Source organism: Saccopteryx leptura, chromosome 1, assembly GCF_036850995.1.
Source record: "Saccopteryx leptura isolate mSacLep1 chromosome 1, mSacLep1_pri_phased_curated, whole genome shotgun sequence".
NCBI lineage: Eukaryota > Metazoa > Chordata > Mammalia > Chiroptera > Emballonuridae > Saccopteryx > Saccopteryx leptura.
In genome coordinates this window covers 274,133,021-274,142,180 of record NC_089503.1, presented here as the reverse complement: position 1 = coordinate 274,142,180, position 9,160 = coordinate 274,133,021, and positions in this window count along the sequence as shown.

The following is a 9,160-nucleotide window of genomic DNA, read 5'->3' as shown; positions in this document are numbered from 1 at the left end:
AAAACCTCAATGTGCAGAGCAAGTTTATCCCACAAGTTTTTTTTTTTAAAAGATAAATTTTGTCATTTTCTTTCTTTTTAATTTTATTTATTTATTTATTTATTTATTTATTTATTTATTTTACAGAGACAGAGAGTGAGTCAGAGGGATAGACAGGGACAGACAGAGAGACAGGAACGGAGAGAGATGAGAAGCATCAATCATTAGTTTTTCATTGAGTGTTGCAACACCTTAGTTGTTCATTGATTGCTTTCTCATATGTTCCTTGACCGCGGGCCTTCAGCAGACCGAGTAACCCCTTGCTGGAGCCAGCGACCTTGGGTTCAATCTGGTGGGCTTTTTGCTCAAACCAGATGAGCCCGCGCTCAAGCTGGCGACCTCGGGTCTTGAACCTGGGTCCTCTGCATACCCGTCCGACGCTCTATCCACTGCACCACTGCCTGGTCAGGCTATCCCACAAGTTTTAAAAAGTGACTGTTAGCAAGAATTAATGCACTTGAATAAATTTTCCAGGTTGCTAAGGGTCAGCTCTTTTTCCCAAGGTGCTCTTCAATATATAAGTAAATTAGTAAATACAACTGGATAGGAGGGGGTAGTAGTGTTGCTTAATTCTACTTTCTGGAAATGTCCATATCTGACCCTTACCTCAGCCAAGACATCATGTAACAGATATGATAAAGCAATAAACAATGTAGCTACAATGTGGAAGAAATAAAGCACAATAAAATTTACACGTGACAAAAAGGCATGGGAGGTACTATTCAAATAAGATTTAATGCAACATGTTAATGTCTTTGTGGTCAAACATAACAGTAAGTGATGCAGCACTTTTTTCCTCTCTACTCTTCCTCAGCAAGCCTGAGAAGGGAAGGCTTGTAAGGGAACAAGTACTTGCTTTTCACTTATCTGTCCCTTTCTGTTGTGGGGTGAATTTTTGCAGAGCCATATAGGTCTTATGGAAAGGTGGTTAAGACTGATGTAGTTTGAAGGTTACTCTAAGGCTCTCAAAACATATCTGAGGAGGTGGGTGCATGTTCACACCTCTGTCTGTGCACTGATGGAAGCATCTTTTCAAATACACTGTGTATAAGACAACGTTTTGGAACTTTAGAATATATCTTAATTTCATATAATGAAGTCAATTGTAAAGCCAGTAGCCATGGCCATTATCACAGCCACCTGGCCCATGCAGGTTTGCACTTGATTTGGACAGACGGCAATGAAACAACGGAGCCAAAAACTGGTGGGCCATTAGCTTTTATCCTAGCTTGCATCTGACGGGCAAGAAATACACACAGTGAGAAAACACTTCCCTTTCCATTCAGGGTTCCCAAAGCCACTGACTTATCCGAGTTTCCTAGAATCAAAGTTCTCTACCTCACAGCCTTATTCACCTCTGTTCCCCATCTCCTTCTCTCTGCACAAACTCTGCACAAACTGGCTTCTCCTTTAGCACTCTGCCATCTTGGCTGCTTCTCCTTTCCTCCACATGGCCTTTCTCTGTTCTCCTCCAGCATGGGCTCCTCTACCCCACTTTATAGTGTAGAAATCAAAACCTTTAATCCAGTATACAAACAAGGAAGTCTCTGATACAAAGTCACTTATCTGAGGCATAATGGGATTCCTCATGAGAGTGCACCACCCACATCATGCAACAGTCAAGGGTGTGGGGAAAGGCTTAGTTTTGAAACTAATCCTTAGGCTGTAAGGATCTTGCCTGCTTACAGCCTGTCCTCCACACCCAATGCAAACTATAAGCAAGCAAGCATATACATCATATTTGCAAACTTATTTGACCCACAGCCACCATCACAGCCGCCTGGCCCGTGCAGGTTCGCATTTGATTCAGACAGATGGTAATGAAACAACAGAGCAAAGAATTGGTGGGCCATTACCTTTAATCGTAGCTTGCACTCAGTGGGCAAGAAATACACATAGTGGGAAAACACATTCCTTTTCTTTCAGGGCTCCCAAAGCCACTGACTTATCCAAGTATTCCTAAAATCAAAGGTTTTTTCCTCACCAGCCTTATTCAACTCTGTTTCCCATCTCCTTCTCTCTGCACAAACTGGCTTCTCCTTCAGCACTCTGCCCATCTTGGCTGCTTCTCTGCAATGCTAATTTCAGGAACTGAGACAGAGCAAGCACCCTGTCTGCCCCATTTTATAGTGTAGAAATCAAAACCTTTAACCCAATATACAAATAAGGAAGTCTCTGCTACAAAGTCATTTATCTGAGATATAAATTGGATTCCTCACAAGAGTGCGCCATCCCACATCATGCTAAAGTCAAGGGTGTGGGGAAAAGCTTAGTTTTGAAAAGATCTCAGTATTAAAAGGGCGGGAAAGGCTTAGTTTTAAAACTAAGCCTTATAAGGCTATAATGACTTTGCTGGCTTATAGCCTGTCTCCCACACCCAGTGCAAACTATAAGCGAGCAAACATATATATCATATCTACAAACTTAATTGACCGACATCAATGCTTCATTTCATAAACTAGAAATGGCCAAGGGATTATAAGATAATTGGCACAATTATTCTGTGGTTTGGAATTCTAGTGTGTGAATTTCTGTCAAGGAAGAGACTCACAGGTCTTATTTGCAGACAACAACCCATAGAAAAACCCTGTACACTGAAGGGCCTATATGAGCAGGCCCTCGCCCCTTTTCCATTCTCTGACTAGTCATTTGCTGAGTGTCAGGTTATCTCCGGGACTTTGTCTGTCTCAGCCTTACCTTGAGGCTATTTTGCTGTCACCTGCTTCTTCCCCAGACTCTAATTAGGTAGAATGTCCTAAATTCATGCTACTGGGGAGAGAATAAAGTAAGATGCTGCCTTGCTTGTGTTTTTCTTCTGGGCATTAATGGAGAAGAGACCCTCAACCAACCTGAATAAAACTGAGGCAGTGAATCATCCCGTTGATTTCTTTATTTATTTATTTTTGTAGAATTTTTTATTTAAGAAATTAAATTTAATCTGGTGACTTTGGTCCATAAGATGCCCCAGAACTGACTCTGTGAGGTAAATATGAGCACTGTGGGCTCGTGTGATCATAAAGAATGGGGTGGGTGTAAGGGACAGATTCAGGGGCTGGTGCAGCTGTAGCTCCTCTACTTAAGGTTTTGCAATTTTGACACCTTGCACTCTTATTCTTAAGGTCAATTCCACTTTGTTTCAAACATGGTTTTCTAAGACTATGTCTACATCAAGTGAAAACATGAACACAAAAGTTTGTTGGCCTTGGCTGGTTGGCTCAGTGCATAGAGCATCTGCCTAGGATGTTCTGAGTTTGATTCCCAGTCAGGGCACACAACAGAAGCGACCATCTGCTTCTCCTCCTTCCTCTCCCCCTTCTCTTCCTCTTTCCCTCTGGCAGTCAGTGGCTTCACTGCTTCAGGGGCATTGGCCCCAAGCATTAAGGATAGCTTGGTTGGTCCAAGCCCATCAGTCTCAAGCACTAAAAATAGCATGATTGATTCTAGCATTGGTCCCAAACAGGGATCCTGGTTAGGGCACCTGCAAGAGTCTGCTTCACTATCTCCCTGCCTCTCACTTAAAAAAAAAAAAAAAAAAAGATTGTGACTTGGTGAAATTTTTTTTCACAAAAACTTACCTTATCATTATGAGATTCTCTCAGTTGTACTCTTACATGACATTTCCATTCACAAATGTCTTGAAAATAAATGAAGACTTTATAGGAATTACAGTGAACAAAATGCTGTATCTGCCCAATGATCGCCAGCTCATTTGAGTGCAATGACCATGCTCATCTGCACTGTGATACACTCAGACCTGCTGGGTGCGCCACATAGATGCCTGCGTTCTTAAATCAGAAATTCCCTTTACTTTCCTTCAGGCATTCCCCTGTTTAAGGTTTGCAATTAGACAAACTTTAAGCCATCTCGGATTTTAAAAATAATGGTAGATTTTTCTTCTGGGTCATTATGTAATGTGGAGAAGCACTTACTATCAATTGATAATGTGTAAAAACTATTTTTTAATTGGCTATAGATGTGATGCAATTTATAAATCCCACCGCAAAATTATGTCTTTTTTTCTTGTGTTGCTACATTTGTAAATATTCAATAAAAGTTTGTTTATTTATAATTCTCATGACTGGAAAGCCTAATGCGTTGTATTTTTTTCATACATCCTCCTAGTGGTAATTAGTGACCAAATTGGTGAGTCACTATGACAATAGAGTTTATTTTTTAAATTATCAAAGAAAGATCAAATTTTGTCCTTGGTGACATTAATACACCAATATATAACTAATTTTATTTTAGTGTAAAAATTATGCTTCAGCAAAGCCAAACACCAGACTTAAAGTTCAGCTTCACCTTTTTCTAACGCTGACCTTGAGCAAGTTAGTTAACCTCTTTTAGCCTCATATTTTCATATCTCTTTTTTATTGCTAATCACATAAAAGGCATAGGTTTCTGGTGAGAATTAAACAAGCCAATAACTGAACATATCTGTCACATAATTGTATTTAATACATGTTGCTTATTATTGTCAATAACAATGGCAACAATAAGTAATACTTCAGAAATATTATTCTAAATGGGACATATTCTATACTCTTCATTAGCCAAACAATGTGATACCCCATTAGCCAATTACTATACCTTTCATTCTACAGCTTATGTATGTCACTACACAGGCATGACCATACATACATATCAATGTCCATACTGTTCCTGAAATTTTTAAGGAGAGGTTCTAGAATTTAAATCCCCCACATTTAGATATACTGTGTGTGTGTGTGTATGTGTGTAAATATATATATATTCTCAAGGTCAGTACTTTTGCCCATCCTCTCAAATGTAAGAAGAAACATGGGCATATAACTATGCTATTCGATGCACTGTCTCAAACATGAAGACGATTCCAACCATCTTAACCTAGGGCACCCGTGCTTTAGAGCATGGTTGATTCTGCCAGGAAGAGCTCAAGGCCAAGCTCAGGTTAGCCATAAGGAAAAAGGGCACTTTGGAGAGAGCAGAAAGTAGATCTGACTCTGTGGCAGCACAGGAGTGCTCAGTTTTGCCTACTCAACTGGCACCCACTGCATGTCACACAGAGGCCTGCAGCCACAGTAGGCAGCTAAATATTTTAATGCTGAACAACATGTTTCAGTGAGAGCTTTCGTTAATGTCTATATGACACTTCCCCAAACATGGCACCTTCACATTTTAGTCTATGAACCAGTTCTAGTTTTATATAAAGATGCTATAAAACTGGCTGGATTTTTTTTTTTTTTTTTACTTAAGCTAATGACTTTATTTCCCAGGAATGACTAAGTGATTTCTTTGTCTTATACATATAGTTTAAATATGCTACAAAAATAACTTGTTTACATATATTCAGGGAGACCCTTGAAACCCTAGAGCTGAGAATACTTTGTAATAAACAAGCAAACAATTTTGGAAGGTGTCATGAGGCTTTTGTGTTGTTAGACCCTTCTTCAAACCTGGAAAGAGACTGTCATCATTGGGATTTGTGATGTATTCTGCATGAGGATAATTTTGCCTACGGGAAAGTCAGAGCCAGGTCAAAATCACTCCTGGGATGTTGAAGTCTGAAGTCACTTGTGTGGCTCTGCTCCCTAGAGTACTCAAGAATGCTAGTCATCAGCCAGTGTGAACAGTCATTGAGAAATGATTTGCTGTAACAACTTTTTCCAGAATTTTTTAAGACACAGGAATTCTTCTACATTGACTTCCTATCACTTGAATGGCAAATCTTGGTGGGGTTTTTAGGTGGGACTTGAAAATAAAAGGGCCAGTATTTTAGAACTCTCCACAACTGTCCTCTCTGAGAACTCTCAAGTACCCTGTTAGTCTTTTGAACAGAGGGTTTATTTGTTTGTTTGTTTTAAATAGTAGGCTATATTGTCAGCAGGTAACCAGCTTTTGTTTAAAAACCTAAGCAAAACCGTCAACCATTACTAAATCCTCCTGGAGATGCTAAAAGCAAGCAAGGGGAGAAAGTGAAGGAAAATGAAGTTTATTCTGGGATGTTTAGATCAGTACTGGCATTACTTCCCTGCATAGATTTCTTCTATATCATGAAGAAATAGTGATAGCATCGTGCTGATTTTTGTCTCGCTGTTAACCGGAATGACCGCTTGTTAAAATCCTCAGCTGGTCTCTAAGCTTCTGTTCAGAGGCACCTTTTCATATAAATTTTCATATCACAATTTTAAAAAATCATTTATTCATTTTATAGATATTTATTAAACACTTAGTGTGGGCCAGCCAATGTTTAAAGTTCTGAGAATACACCGGTGAACAGAAAAAGCTCCCTGCCACCATGGAGCTTCCAGTTAGCTCACACAGAACATTTAATATAGCTGTTCTGGACAACACACAGCTTTCTGCCATGTGGTCCATGATGGTCTATTACGAATTGCTTGTAGCATGGCTGCAACTTTACTAACACACTATACTTAGATGTGCAGAAAATAAATGTTTAAAACCTGGAAAGAGACAGTCATCCTTGGGATTTGGGATGTAATCTGCATGAGGATAATTTTGCCTACGGGAAAGTCAGAACCAGGCCCACATCACTCCTGGGATGTTGAAGTCTGAAGTCATTTGTGTCTAAAAAAATTTTGTCTATATGCAATCTAATCCTCCTTATGTGCCTCTGCCTGACAGAAAATGAAAACAAAACAAAACAGCTAGATTTTTTTTCTCATCCAGTGCAACCAACCACTTAAACATTGCTTTTGGATAATGCTCACCTTCTAGGTTGAGGGAGAGGGAAGAGGTCATGCATCAGACAATATTTTTGAATGCTGAAAGACTATTTCTCAACACTTTGTGCTCTTCATTGTTCAATGACAACAGATACAACACAGTTTTAAATCTATTCTGCATTATTAACATTTTCTCCATCACTTTCTTAAATCTAGACATTCAACAAAACAATAAATCAAGTTCTGACTGTAGCATTTGCAATATCCATGGTGTAATTACTCCTGCTGTAACTCTTTCAAGCTACCAATGTGACATCACTGAATGTAGAAAAGATGTGCGACAGATAACCATTATGTAATACTTCCACAGAATGATACATCGTCATAAATAACTTCAAGATCATAGACACTAATAAACATGTAGTAAAGGTAAAATAATTTAGAAGTGATGAGCTTTGAGCACTTATTACCATTGTTTTTAATATACTTTACTTCATTATAAACTTATAGAATTTAACTTTTAGTGATATATTTAATAACCGTCTTGGAAATTTTCTAAAAATATAGCAATTGAACTCTCACAAGTCACTATGTCAAGCTAAAACCATAGTAATCATAAATTATCTCTTTAATTCCCTTATCTCTCTCCTTTAATCTGACAGCAAATCATGTTGACTCTGCCTTTAGAATACAGTATATGTATTTCTGAATGGCTCACTTCTCTACTACCATCATAGATTTTATCAGCATCACCTCTCACCCGTATTTCTGCAACAGCCTCTTAACTGCACGCTCTCTCTCCACTCTTATGTGTCTCCTGCAGTTCATTTTCCACGTATTTTTTAAATGTGAATCACATCATAGCGCTTCCCTTCTTAAACTCTTCAACATCTTCCTATTGTCCTTAGAAGAAAACCCAAGCTCTTTGCATGACTAAAAAAGCTCCACGCCATCTGGCTACAGCCTCCCTAGCAATTTCATCTTGCCATTGTTCCATTCAAGCACTACATTCCAGCCACACTGGATTGCTTTCTTTTCCTAAAACACACCTCCTTTATAGCAACCTCAGGGCCTTGGTGCTTGTTCTGTCAGCCAAGAATGCTCTTTCCTTACAGTATTCCAGGGCTGGCTCCTTCTCATCTGATTCCAGTGAGATACCATCTCTGTGATGGCTAATTTTTTGTGTGTCAATTGGACTGGACTATGGGATGCCTAGATATCTAGTTAAACGTTCTTTCTGTGTTGTGAGGGTGTTTCTGGAAGAGATTAGCATTTGAAATGGATGACTGGGGTAAAGCATATGGCCCTCCCCAATGTGGATGGTCATCATCCAATCTGTTGAGTACCTACATGAATGGAACTAAAAAGAGGAGAAGGTTGAATTTACTCTGTCAGATTGTTGGAGCAGGACCATAGGTCTTCTGCCTTTGGTACTCCTGGTTCTCAGGCCTTCAGACTTGGTCTGGAATCTACACTATCAGCTTTCTGGTTCTCAGATCTTTGAACTACACCACTGGATTTCTTGGTCTCTAGTCTGCATATGGCAGATCATGAGACTTCTCAGCCTTCACAATCGCAGGAGCTAATTAGTACCTTATAACAATCTATCTCTCTCTCTACACACATGCAGGCGCATGCACACACAGAGACAAGGTAAATACACTGTACTTATTTGTTTTGTTCTTTGGAGTTTTTAAATAAAATGTGCTAAGATAAGTCTGCCCTGACTCTTTTATCTAAAATAGCCCTCACTCCCGTATTACCACTGTCTGTCACATTATCTTATTCCCATGAACTCCAGCAAATACTCAGCCTCTTTATGCCTCAATTATATGATTTGTGAAATGGAAGTAACAGTAATACTTCCCTCAGAGGGTTGTGAAGATCAAATGAGTTAATATATGTAAACCATTTTGAACATTACCTGAATCATATTAAACACTATATAAGTTTAGCTGCTGATATTATCATAGTTATTACTGTTATTGAAGTATTATCAAAGTACTTATCCATACCTGAAAGTATTTTGTGCATTTATTAGTTTGTATGTTTATTTTCTGTCTCCTGCACTGGGGAGCAGTGACCTTGAATGACTTACATATTGCTGTATTCTATCACCTGGAATCGTGCCTGGCACACATGAAATATTTGGATATTTCTTGAATGAATGTGTGTGTAAAGGAATAAATACAGGAACTGGTGGTGACATCTTTCTGAGCCTTCGTTTATTTTTAGAAAAACTTATCTAAAAGGCTTATAATCAGCATTGTTGAAAAGGCACAACCTTCTCTGTATGTGGTAGAATTCCTTGACTGCTGCCACATATCAGCAAGGGCTTCCATGAATTCTGCATACTGGTGCTTCACGAGTGCCTAGTAGCTGATGCCCCTGTGATCTCAATCATCAATAATACTGTGGCTAAACTCAACGTTTATAGCAAAGTTTAAGTTGTGAGA